This window comes from Pelophylax lessonae (genome assembly GCF_965119305.1).
Source record: "Pelophylax lessonae genome assembly, chromosome: 13".
Classification (NCBI taxonomy): domain Eukaryota; kingdom Metazoa; phylum Chordata; class Amphibia; order Anura; family Ranidae; genus Pelophylax; species Pelophylax lessonae.
The window spans coordinates 114,775,112-114,787,739 of NC_138780.1; the positions used below are offsets into that span (position 1 = coordinate 114,775,112).

General features: G+C 42.8%; 1 protein-coding gene across 4 annotated transcripts in view; it reads left to right on the forward strand.

The window, feature by feature from the left end:
• ACTN1 (actinin alpha 1) overlaps positions 1-12,628 on the forward strand; it is a 225,925-nt gene that overhangs the window by 128,185 nt on the left and 85,112 nt on the right. The window contains exon 1 of one of the 4 annotated variants that reach the window (XM_082275540.1): positions 11,516-11,534. The exons of the other annotated variants lie outside the window; for them this stretch is intronic. The gene's annotated coding sequence lies outside the window, so the exon portion shown is untranslated. Of the gene's footprint in view, positions 1-11,515; positions 11,535-12,628 lie in introns of those variants that run through there. 4 annotated transcript variants of the gene reach the window in all.

Consider the following 12,628-nt stretch of genomic DNA (forward strand, 5'->3'; position numbering starts at 1 on the left):
ATTTTCATGTTCCAAAGTTTTACATGGAAACTGCAAAATCAGTTATTGCTTCTCTGAGACTAGGGGAATACTTATCAGTAGACATTAAATATGCTTTTCTGCATATTCCCCTTTACCTGCCTCATCAGCACTTCCTGCACGTCGCAGTAAAAGATAAACACTACTGGTTTGTCATGCTGCCATTTAGCCCTTGCTCTGCATTCACCTTGATAACCTCCTTCTAAAAGACTCCTCTTCCTTTTTAGCCACCTGTAAACATCATAATAATTTAATGAATCTGCGCAAGTAGACCACCACCTATAAATATGCAGCTGCTATCATTAAATTGAACTAAGTCCAATTTCAAATGAAATTAATAACGATATAACCGCTCCACTAATCCAGCGTGGGGGGGAAGTCATTCTTAACACACCCATGCAGGGTGCTAACAACAGATGCCATCCTTATGGGCTGGGGAGGAGAGTTCCAATTGCTAACAATGAAGGGAACAAGGTCAAAAAAGCCAAACTCCTTATCAAAATCCTAGGGCTCAGAGTGATCAATCTAGTTCAGAATCAATGGATCCCCCCCTCCATTTTCATTGTCAACTGATCAGGGTACAATCAGACAATTCCATGACTGTAGCCTATATCGGCCTCTAAGGAGGTACCAGGAATCAAGACCGCCTTAACGCAAGCCTGGTCATCTCATGAGTGGAGAAACACTGTTTGGCCTTTTTCTGCTTTTTACATCTCAGGGGTGGACAAATGGAAGGTGGATTACCTCAGCTGTCACCACCTGGACCAGGGGGAATGTGCCCTTCATCCCAACATCTTCAATCTCTGATGTCAGAAATGGGAAATCCGGATGTAGACATCTTGGCCTCCCAAAAAACAAGTTACCCATGTTTGTAGCCAGGGCCAAGGATCCTCTAGCACTGGCATTGGATGGTCTGAGAATCCCCTAGACCCTGTTCCAGTTACTCTGTTGTGTATTCTGCCTTCTGTGAATAAATTAATTTATTTCTCAGCTTCTCCTTCACATTCAGTCGCTTCTGCTGACACCGCTTTCCCATCATTTGGGGTCATAGACCTCTTACTGTGAACATACTGGTATCCTGAGACTGCAGAGCAAAGGATTGTTCGGATCACCCCACTGAGCATTAAGAGCGACCTTACTCTACACATACAGTCCTATTCCCTGCAGGCTTTCACTGCAGGTTATTTGATCCCCCATTAGGGAACATCTAAACTCAAAGATGTCAGTACACTATTGCATTTTACCTTCTCTTCCTATATTTTATCCAATTAGCTATCAAACTAAAGGACAAAAGAAAAAAAGGGCGCCAAAATCCTTTTGTGCTCTTGTCTATGAGGGAATCCCATACCCCATTAGGAGCTGCTGGCTTGTGCGCCTTCCTTATTGCCACCTGCTGAATCATCTGATTGTCCTCTGTTCTTCCATTGTTTCTACCATCACCCAGCCCCATTTGGACTACATGGACTTCATCTTTAGTATTTACCATTGTAGTATTATATATTTCATCTGATGTCAGCGAGCGCTGATTCACCTACTTTAAGTTGGTGGTTTGTTTGCATGGATCGATCAAACTACTACATCATAAGGAACTCTCCCGGGACTTCTGTCTCTTTTTTTTTTTCTTTTCTTTTCTTTTTTTCTCCCTCTTTTTGGAGGCACCCTAGTTATGAATTCTGCCTGGACTGCTCCACAAAATAGAGCATGATAAGAAACCGGTGATTCTTATTGCACCAAACTGGCCCACAAAGAACCTGGTACATGGACATACTGAAACTTCTAGGAGATCATTACTGGCCACTTTCAAACAGTGCACACATATTGTCTCACGGCGACATGTCCATCAAAGCTTTGCTGGTGTCCAATCACTTGATGGTAATAGCCTATTACCCGGGGTCCATGAACATCCAACAGGTGTGTAGAAATAGGAGTGAGAGCTCCAAACAAACAAAAAAGCAGCTAGCCCAAAGTTAAGTAATCAGCCAACCTTATATGCAGTATCCTTATCTATATATATATATATATATATATATATATATATATATATATATATATATATATATATATATCAACATCCAGCCTGTGGCCTGCATTGTACTCCAAAATTTAGAATTTACAGGCAAGAAGTCAAAATTCCTTTTTTTTCTGTTGAATCATCCATAATATTCGTTATCCATTATGTGTACTGAAGCTTTGGGGCTTCTTTACAACAATAATCTTTTCCTAGATTTTCAATGAGCAGCCGGTTATTAGAAAGCTAATTTGAAAATCATGAATTTAATTTCCAGATTTATATTGGGTTCATCTGTCTTACTGATGGCCTCTTGGTTTCCTTATCCTATGTTGCAGTATAATTCCTGTTTAAAAAAAATTGGTGGCCCAAAAAAAAAACTATTGTCTATTTCGTTAATAAGTAGGTAGGACAGCATGCACAAGCAATGATTAAATATGGCTGGTCTGTGCATTTAAAAAAAAAAAAAAGAGAAACATTAGCTATGAAGGCTTCAATAGCTGACTGTCAGTTTGGTAGACCCCCCCCCCCCCTCCCCATGTTATGGGGGCAACAATCAGCAACAGGAAAGAAAGATGGTCAGAGCAGCAGAAATGTCTTTAGCAGTGTCAGCAAACTGGTGGCCAGAAAAGACCCAGACAAATGAAGACTGCAGAGGTAATAGGCTAATAACAAAGACAAACACCTGATAAGCTGAGGACAAAGGCAGTCCAAATAATTCACAGGGAAATCCAAGGCACTGAGAGTCAAAGGCAGACAGACCTCTATCCATCACGTAAGCAAACATACAAATGTGTTGAACAGTCTAATGACTTGTACACACAATGAGAAAATTGGACAACAAAATACCGCTTTTGAAGCGATCGTACGATAATCTGTCTGTTAGTACACAGCTTTCGAGAGCCAATCCCGACTGTTCATCCAAAATTCTTAAAAAAGGGACAAACAAAATTTTTTTTCTCATACGATAACAGAACAAATAATTTTTGTTTAATCAGTACAGTATTCGTCTGAAAAAAGACCACGCATGCTCAGAAATGAAAGAATACAATACATTACATTACTTCCAAAGCTGTACTTTAGTAGCCTCTTCATTTTCAAAATGGGACTAGCATGCAAAAAAAGGGGAAAAAATGGACGATCATCTGATATTCTCATGTGTAAAAGGTTTTAAAAGAGAAGTTCACCTTTTAAAAAAAAAAAAAAAAAATGCTAATTTTTTTGCAGGTGAAAAAAATGTGCATATATTTTTTTTTTTGTTGCAGGAGCCTGGAAAGCATTGCACCAGCGATCAGCAAATGGCTGATGCCATGCAGGTCTCCTGCACACTATCAGTAAATCGGCTTACCTGTACATCCCGTACGTGCAAGCCGATACTCTGTGACAGGAAGACTCCATGAACTACCACAGCGCCGTGGAAGTTCATTGAGAATTACAAGCCGTTATACATTTAGTTGCTAACTCGATATTTATTTATAAAAATCTGAAGGAGTATTGTGAAGACCCCATATTTAATGGTCACTCAGTAGTACAGAATACAGCTCCAGCTTCCAGCATCCTGGCCCTTTGTGAAGTTCAATAAAGGGCAGGGATACCTGAAACTGTTGCTGTATTTTACACAATTGAAGGAGCAATAAAATGGGCTCCCTGTGCTGCAACCCTTTTGCATTTAGTTTGATCGTAGTTATCAGGAATGCGCCTCTGGCTGTATGCATGAATTGTGATCCCTAGGTGCTGACCACCGCTCGTGTTATATATTCATTTATACACTTTGTGGTTATGTTTTGAATAGAAACTATTAATAGTGTATCATTTTTCATTTATTATGCATTTTAATAAGACTTACCTTAGGCATTTTAGGGGGCTTCCAAACTTTTACTTGTCTTGCACATTTTGACACTATGATTTGTAAATACAACAGTTATCTTTATATCATGGAACGTGATTAGCTTTTCTAGCTTGGATTGCATATGTATACTGTAAAACCCAAACTTTTCTTTTAAGCATTGGATAGAGTAAGGGATGATTTCAATCCCAATCAGGTTTTCATTGCTGTCCATGTCTTTTCTTGGTAGATTCAATACTTCTATATGTCCAGGTGACCATTGGCAATGAAAAGTGATAAGCAAACCCAATATTTTGATTTTTTTTGCGTTCAGAACAGAAATAGAGTGGAAATCTTCCACTAGGTACACTTGCACTGGTGACAGAATCTCTTTTAAAAGATTTCCTCTAAATTCCTGTTACATCTCTGGAACAAGGAAGTTAATTTTCCCCAACAGAACACAGAGACAAATTTTTGGCCATATATACACTTTTGACTGTTGCAATACACACACACACACACACACACAGTGTGAAGGGCTCATAAGCAAGTCGAAGAGTTTGTATATGTAATTAACAAATGTGGTCCCCCTTCATATTATAAATATTTAAGGCTTTGGAAATTGATCCTTGCTCCATTACCAGACATATGTGCTCATTAATTTTGTGATGATTAGTCCCTCTCATCAAAAATGAATGGACACCTGGACTATCTGAACAAAGTACAACTTCTGTGTGGCTATTTTATTTAAACATTTAACTGATGTAGCAAGATAATGACCGCAAAGTCTAATAGACATATGTGTTCTATTTTCTTCTATCGCTTGTAAGTTGTTGGACATATTTTAAACATCTTTATCTGTTTTTATAGTATGTACAATGTAGTCTAAGACAGGATTCCCAGAGCACCACTGAAAAGCCGAAGAGTCAGCACAACAGTTTGTCTGATTTAAAGGCTAACTACACCCAAATGTAATATATTTCAACTTAATGGTCCTTAGCTATGGGGTCTGCACTAGTTTTAATCTTGAGGCTAAGAATATTTTTAGCAAGTACAAAAGTACTTGTTGATCCTGACTGAAGTAGTCACTTTCTGTAAGCAAAAATGGAAACCCAAACCATAGTATCTTTTTTTTTTTTTTTTTTAAATGTATTTTTATTTATTTATTTTTTAATGTAAACTACTAATTCCATCAGCTATCCTGAAATAGACACAAACATAAGCAGACCTGTTTTGAAGTTCAGCCTGGGTGGTAGCCTTAGCGCTTTCCATAGATACACTGGAGGAATAAGCATAGCCACTGAGGGACCTAGTTTTTTTCCTGCCTAGTCAGGAGCAAGGACCTAGTTCCTTGCTGGGATCTCTGGTCCTGGCAATTTTTTCATTTTAGATTTTTCTCCTGTTTTTTTTTTTTTTTTTCCTGTGAGATCTGCAATCAACTGCCGGACTGGATGACAGGCTGAATAATCTAAATCCAGTTGTCACCCCAGTCTGGCCAGTGAGTCCTCAGATAGTAAGGATGATTCCTCCACATCTGCAATGCACGATAAGGCGCTGGTGGAAGCACTGATTGTATTTGTGCGTGAGACCTTGAAGATGGAGGACGCAGCTCTGACGGAGGCGTAGGTTCCCTTTGGCGCGAACAAGCCATTTAGAGTAGCAAAGGTGTTTCCTTTCCCCGCCTATTTTGACAGAATTGTCGCTAAAGAGTGGGGACGACCAAAGCGTCCCCTTGGGGTCCCTAAGCGATTTGACTGGGCATTACCTCTATGAGGAGTCCCTTATTAAGAAGTGGACTGTTCCACCAGTGGTGGACCCCCCAGTTTCCAGATTGAACAAGGCAAGCATGATTTCGATTGAAGAGTCCCCAGCCTTTAAAGATCCAGCTGACAGGAAGTTGGAGGCTGTGGCCTGCAATATGTACACTCTGGCTAGGTCGCCACTGAGGCCGGTATTCATCATTGACCTGGTGTCGCAGACTCTGACTGAGTGGGCTAAGCTTTTACGTTGTGACCTGGAGGCAGAACAACTCCCCCCTGCCTGTGCTGAGCTGGTGGACCAGCTGGCCCAGGGGCTGCAGTTAATGTGTGATGCCTCTTTGGATAAGGCTCCCCTAGTGGCTCGGCTCTCTGTTTTCTGCTGTGGTCCTACGGCATGTTTTTTGGCTTAAATGCTGGTCTGCGGACCAGACTTCAAAAAAGGCCTTGACTAATCTCCCCTTTTTGGGCTACCCTGGATGACATCATTAAATGTCTCACAGGGGGGAAAGAGTACTTTTCTTCCACAGGCTACGAAAGGCAAGGAACCTCGTCGTAGACGTGAGCCTTCCTTCTCAGCTCAAAAGAAGTTCTTTTGTCCCTCAGGGTCGACTAAGAGCTCGAAGCCTTTCAAAGCCTCCTCTGGAGTATCCAAATTAACCTGGTCTAGCAATCCAATAGCGGCTTCTCCAGACCTGCGGACAAGGCTCCTTCAGTATAAAGGTGCGCCCTCACCCAATTCGGGGGTGGGGGGACGTCTTCGCTGGTTTCAGTACCCGTGGATTTTCCTGGTACAAGACAAGTGGGTCCACAAATTAATTTGGTTCGGCTACAAGACCTGTTACTTCAAGGGGTAATTGTCCCAGTTCTGGCTTTGGAACGTTTTCAGGGTTTTTACGCAAACCTGTTTACAGTTCCCAGGAAGGAAGGCAAGGTGCATCCAATTCTAGACCTCAAAGTGCTGAACTGCTTTCTGCGGGTGCAGAAGTTCAGGATGGAGTCCATTCGCATGGTGGTGGTTTCCCTGTGTCGGGGATTTCCTCGCCTCTATTAACATTAAAGATGATTACGGTCACTTTCCAATATGTGCCAGTCACCAGCTTTTTCTCCGCTTTGCTGTGGGAGAAGAACCTTATCAGTTTGTGGCGTTACCCTTTGGTCTCGCCTCTGCTCCTTGGGTCTTCACAAAAGTGTTAGCCCCAGTGCTAGCCTTGCTACACCAACAGGGGATCGCGGTACTGGGCTACTTGGATTATCTCCTTCTGCGAGCGGAGTCTCCCTCTGCTCTGGTGGACAACCTGGAGATCACAATCCAGAATTCTGCTCTGGTTCCGTCAACGAACCTGGACTATCTGGGCCTGGCCCTGAACTCGGCCTTGGCCAACCCCAGAAATTGCAGGCTGCAATTCGTCTCCTGCTGTCCAACAGATGGTCGCCCCCCTGGATTTGAATGGGGAGGCTGGGCCTGATGGTGTGTACCTTTTGAGGCGGTTCCCTTTGCACAGTTCCAAACGAGGTCCCTGCAAAGGGAGATTCTGACCAAATGGGACAGGACTCCCCAGTCTCTGGAATAACCGATCCGGCTGAGTCAGGGAACGAAGGGAGTCCTTGATATGGTGGCTTCATTCTCCAGCACTTTTCGGCTGGGAAAATCCTTCCTCCCCTTGTATTGGACAGTGGTCACCACGGATACCAGCCTGTCCAGCTGGGGAAGGGTCTTCAGCAAGCATTCTGCTCAGGGGATCTGGACGCTGGAAGAGTCCAGACTACTGATCAATGTCTTGGAAATCCGCGCGATCAGACTGTGTCTGGATCATCTTCAGGGTTGCCCAGTGCACATTCAATCAGACCATGCCATGGCTGTGGCTTATGTCAATCAAGGGGGCACAAGAAGTGTCCTGGCGGCTCTGGAGGTAGCAGGCATGCTAAGGTGGGCAGAACGATTAGTTTCAGCCCTCTCCGCTTTACTCATTCCCAGGGTGAAAAATTGGCAGGTGGATTATCTCAGTCAGCAGGCGTTGGACCAAGGGGTGTTGTCCCTTCATCCAGAGGGGTTTCATCAACTGTGTCTCTGGTGGGGCACTCTCGGGGTGGATCTGTTGGCATCTCAGCTCAACAGAAAGGTGCAGAGGTTTGTGGCTCGGTCAAGGAATCCTCTGGCAGACACCACAGACATGCTGGTGGCCCCATGGGGTCAGTATCTGATTTACGCCTTCCTTCCTCTCAAGCGTCTGCCCAAACTTCTACGCAGGTTTGAGACAGAAGGGATTCTAGTCATCTTAGGGGCTATGGACTGGCTTTGCTGGGCTTGGTATGCTGATCTGGTCACTGACGTTTCTTGGAAGCTTCCTCTCAGGGAGGATCTGCTGTCCCAAGGACTGATCTTCCATCCTGCTTTTACAGGCACTGGCTTTGACAGCCAGTTGCTGAAGGATGGGGGTTTATCAGAGTCGTGATTCCTACCCTGTTGAAAGCTAGGAAATCTAATTCTAGGAAGATCTACCATCTTGCGTAGAAGACTTGCATTGCGTGTGTGAGTTTCTCGGTGACTTGAATCTTTACCTTCCTTCAACAGGGTAACTCCTTTGCCGCCTTGGGATCTTAATTTGGTGCTTTCCGCTCTGCAAAAGCCTCCCTTTGAAAATATTCACGAAATTCCCCAGCTTACGTTGTCTCAGAAGGTGGCCTTTTTAGTGGATATCACTTCTGCGTGCAGGATGTCGGAACTGGTGGCTTTATCATGTCGTTCACCTTACCTTGTGATTCACAGGGATAAAGGGGTGCTTTGCCCCTGTCTGTCATTCCTTCTAAAGGTTGTCTCTGATTTTTCATTTGCATGAAGACATTGTGTTGCCTTCCCTGTGTCCCAGGCCTAAACATCCGAAGGAAATTGCCTGGCAGCTACGGAGTTTTTCAGGAAGTCAGACACTCTATTTGTGCTCACGGATGGACCTCGAGAAGGTTTGTCTGCTTCCACTGCGACCATTTCCTGATGGATCACACAGACGGTGGTTCAGGCCTATTCCATCAGGGGGTCAGGTTTCTCCTTTACCTGTCAAGGTGCACTCTACTAGGGTGCTTAGTGCCTTCTGACCCTTCTGTCATCAGTTTCCGTCATGTTTTTTTGCAGGTGGCTCCGGTTGTTTGGTTGAGCCCCTGTTGCCTGGTTGGCTAATGTTTAGCCTTGGGAATTTTTTAGTTGTTCCCACCTCTCATGTTTAACACTGCTTTGGGACAGCCCAATGGTTATGAATACCAGGAGCTGTGTCCATCAATGAACGAAAGAGAAAATGGGATTTTTGACACCATAAAATCCATTTCTCTGATGTTCATTGACGGACACAGCACCCACCTACCCGCCCACCTGGAGTTGGTATTCTCCTGCCACTGCTTGATACAAAACGTAGTGGCTATAGTAGAGAGAGGGAGTATACCCTCTGGGACTGCCCATGGGTGTAGCCAGAATTTTTTTCTGCCTAGTGTCCTACTCCTGTAGGGGGCACTATAACCCAATGGTTTATCAATACCAGGAGCTGTGTCCGTCAATGAACATTAGAGAAATGGATTTTACGGTAAGTCAAAAATCCCATTTTTTTCCAACAGCGATGCAAAGAAATTCCTGGAACATGCAGAATATAAACGAATAATATGCAATATTTTATATTTGTCAGAAAAAAAATACTTTTGTGAAGTTTATCATTTATCCAGTTTGTGGTATATCTAGTAGACGTTGGTTTTATTTAATTTGACTTGCTGTTTTAAAAGCTCGGCTCAAAAATAAATGCACATATTTTTGTTGAAAAAAAGTGTATGTATTTATTTAGTTTACAGGAGACGGCCGAACATTGCACCCGCAATCAGTGGATCACAGGTGGAATGTCAGGCTTCTGCAAACGCTTCCTTCAGCCCTCTGCCTGTACCTCTGTGTGAGCTGTCAGTTGGAGAGCTGGAGGAAGCATCAATGGACTATGAGTGTGCTGATTACCAAACTCGTAATCCATTGAGAACTACAACCCCATCTGCCATGGATCCTTATGAATGAATTATGCAGCTGCATGGGCAGAGCCCAGCACAGACGCACGAATTTTAAATGTGAATTTCTTAACTGCAACCACAAGATGGTGGGCATAAAAGTTTCTTTTATATAGGCCAAGAACTTTGTTGCCACAATGTCTGGGCCATGTGTTATCTGTTTGATTTGCATGGAGGAAGGTGTCAATTGTCAAATTGTTGAGGCAAAGATGTTGTATAGGTGGCAGTTGGGGTCGAAGGCACTGCACCCTCGTTTAGGGCAGAGTTCACACTTTTTGGCTGCATTTGGACCTGAAATGGAGCCAAAGAGGCTCAGGACCCCTGTGCAATTCGCTCTGCAGATGCCCAGGAGATGTGTGAACCGGCTCCATTGAGAGCCGGTCACCATCTCATGTCATGCAACCCGTATCCAATTCACATAAGTTGGTTGACTTATGTAAATGGTCCATTGTGAACCAGTTGTGCAAATATGAACTTTACTGACTTTGAAAGAATGTCCCTTCCCCCCCTTAAATTGATTGTGCCAGGAAAGGATCAATGGTCACTTGTATCCCGTAACGCACCTAAAAGAAGAGGGAATATTCTTACCTTTCTGGTGGCCTGTGTGTTGATACATCTTTGGTTCACTGCACCACTGCGACAGCAAATATTCTGCACCTCAAAAAAGTGGGTGCTACCACTGGTGATCTGCTTGTTAGAATACTAGTTACTTGGCTCTCTGTGCCCTTTATTAAGTTTGGAGTTCCTTAACCTAGAATTAGCATGTAGATTAGGAAAGTCAAAGTACAGTCAGGACCCCTGATCTGCAAACTTGTTCAGGACAGTGACTCAAAGTATTGAAGCCCCCTGGATCAGCATAATGGTCAAGCTATAAGCAATTTTAGAGGGGCAGGCCAGCAATGACAGAGTGTAAGATTCATCAATGCAGGTTTCCTGTAAAAAAAAAAAAAAACAGGCAACCTTTCTGAGTATATATTCATATAGCTACAGACATCACAGAGCTCCTCCACCTTCCTGCTTACCTTTACCCATTTTCATCACAGTACTATGGATGGGGCCAAATGCTGCTCCACTACAACTTACAAATGTGACAAAAGTAAGGACATCTGACCTCCTGATGTCTGGAAAGACCATATGTGTCCTTTGGTCTTAGCAGTCCTGGATAGGTCTGGTATTTTGGACTGACTTTTTGCTCTTGCATGTTACTCAAGTATCCCTATATAATATGAGGGTTCTTCAAACAGTTTCTGCATTTTCTTAAACTCTATTAAATATGAAAGTGCAGAAAAGACTCCTCTTAATATACAAGGAACTTGGACTTTTACTGTGTTCTTCAAAAGAAGAATATGTTATCCATTTTAGGTTATAAACAAATGCCAGAAACACTTACAAAAAAGGAGTTGAATTTGTTTAAAGCAGTAATAACCCCTGAGAAGTTACAGTTGTGTGCGCGTCAATTCATTACATATGTTGCAAAGGGAATAACTCACAATGTTTTGTATGGTTGATACCAACATTCCCTATGCTTGCCTTGGTATATAGAGGTGCCTACAACAGCATGTGCTTTCTGTGTAAAATGGTTCCTTCCCGTGCAGTTAGATGGATAGGGAGAAGCAAGAAGTGTTCAGCATTCAACCATATCTTCAAAGTCTAGCTGTACAGTTAAAAATTTGAATCTGTCTGCTCATTCCTGCTGTGCATGTCAAGAGCCATCTTCCCCTTTATCCCCGCTCTCCTCATTCCATGTGACTGTTCTTGCTCTATGCTTCTTTATCCTTTCAAACCTTTTCTTTTCCTTTCCTGTACAGATATTATAGGGACGCTAAGGCCGGATATGAAGGCTTTAATGACTTATGTGTCATGTTATTACCACGCCTTCTCAGGTGCCCAGAAGGTGAGATATAACACGTAAGCGTTTCCTCTGCACAACTTGCAACCTCAGCAAAGGCCTTATGTCTTGTGTCATTGAGTGAATGCAGTGGTGCATCACCCATTTCTAGTTGCATGGTGTATATGTGCTCTACAGTCCACTTACCATTGAAGTGTTATGTCTGTGCCTCACTGACTTACATGTTGATGTATTCTTCTGTTAAAGTGTTGGTCCTTTCAGATCACCCATTAGTTTCCTTTTTCTTTAGCAACGCCAGAGGTAAGATTTTCCTGCCATAGGTCCTGGCTTTGTCTACACCATATGCACTGCTTTTCCATCTAAGGAATCTTACTCCTTGTGTTACATCTCAACAACATAAAGAAAAAGATTAACAAAGACAGTAAGATTTCTTACAGTGACTGCAGTAGATGGGCAAACCTGAAGATTCAGTTGGAACATTCCTGGCCCTGGAATGCAGAAGCGATCAAGGAGTGGAATGGGTGATTGAACTCTTAGAAGGAGTAATTTTAAGAAGTTCTCTTGTTCTTTGCCTTTTCTTATAGTCCTGATTAGAGGTTCCAAATTACTTAAGCCTATATAGCAACATCCACTCCCATGATATGCTACTAATCTAAGTTCTGGGATCACTTTACTTATTATTCTGTGTGATGTCTGCAAAGGTTGGATGGTTGTCAATGTTTTATGACTAGACCCAAGATAGTTTACTAACTTGCTGGGATAACAACCTCCAAGCCACTAATAATGCTTATGTGCCTGCTGCACAGTTTGATTGGTTGACACTAATGTTGAACTAGCGTGGGGAGGGCCACACTTGTTAGTTAGTAATCAATAGTTTGGCTTATATTGCAGTTAAAGTATAATAGCAACTACTGACACAGTTCATTCATGAAGGAACATGGAAATTTGTCTGTCCTATTCTAACCCATTATGCTAAACTGGCTCTCTGGTTGTAATGTTTACAGTACTTTATGGCACTGTTAACTCTCCACTGCTAATATCCGCTTAGAGACCTAATGCTCAGCACCTGCTCCATCAAACTCCATTGTCCATTGCCTATCAGGTTACTGTATGTATATGAACAAACATTTAGATTGGCT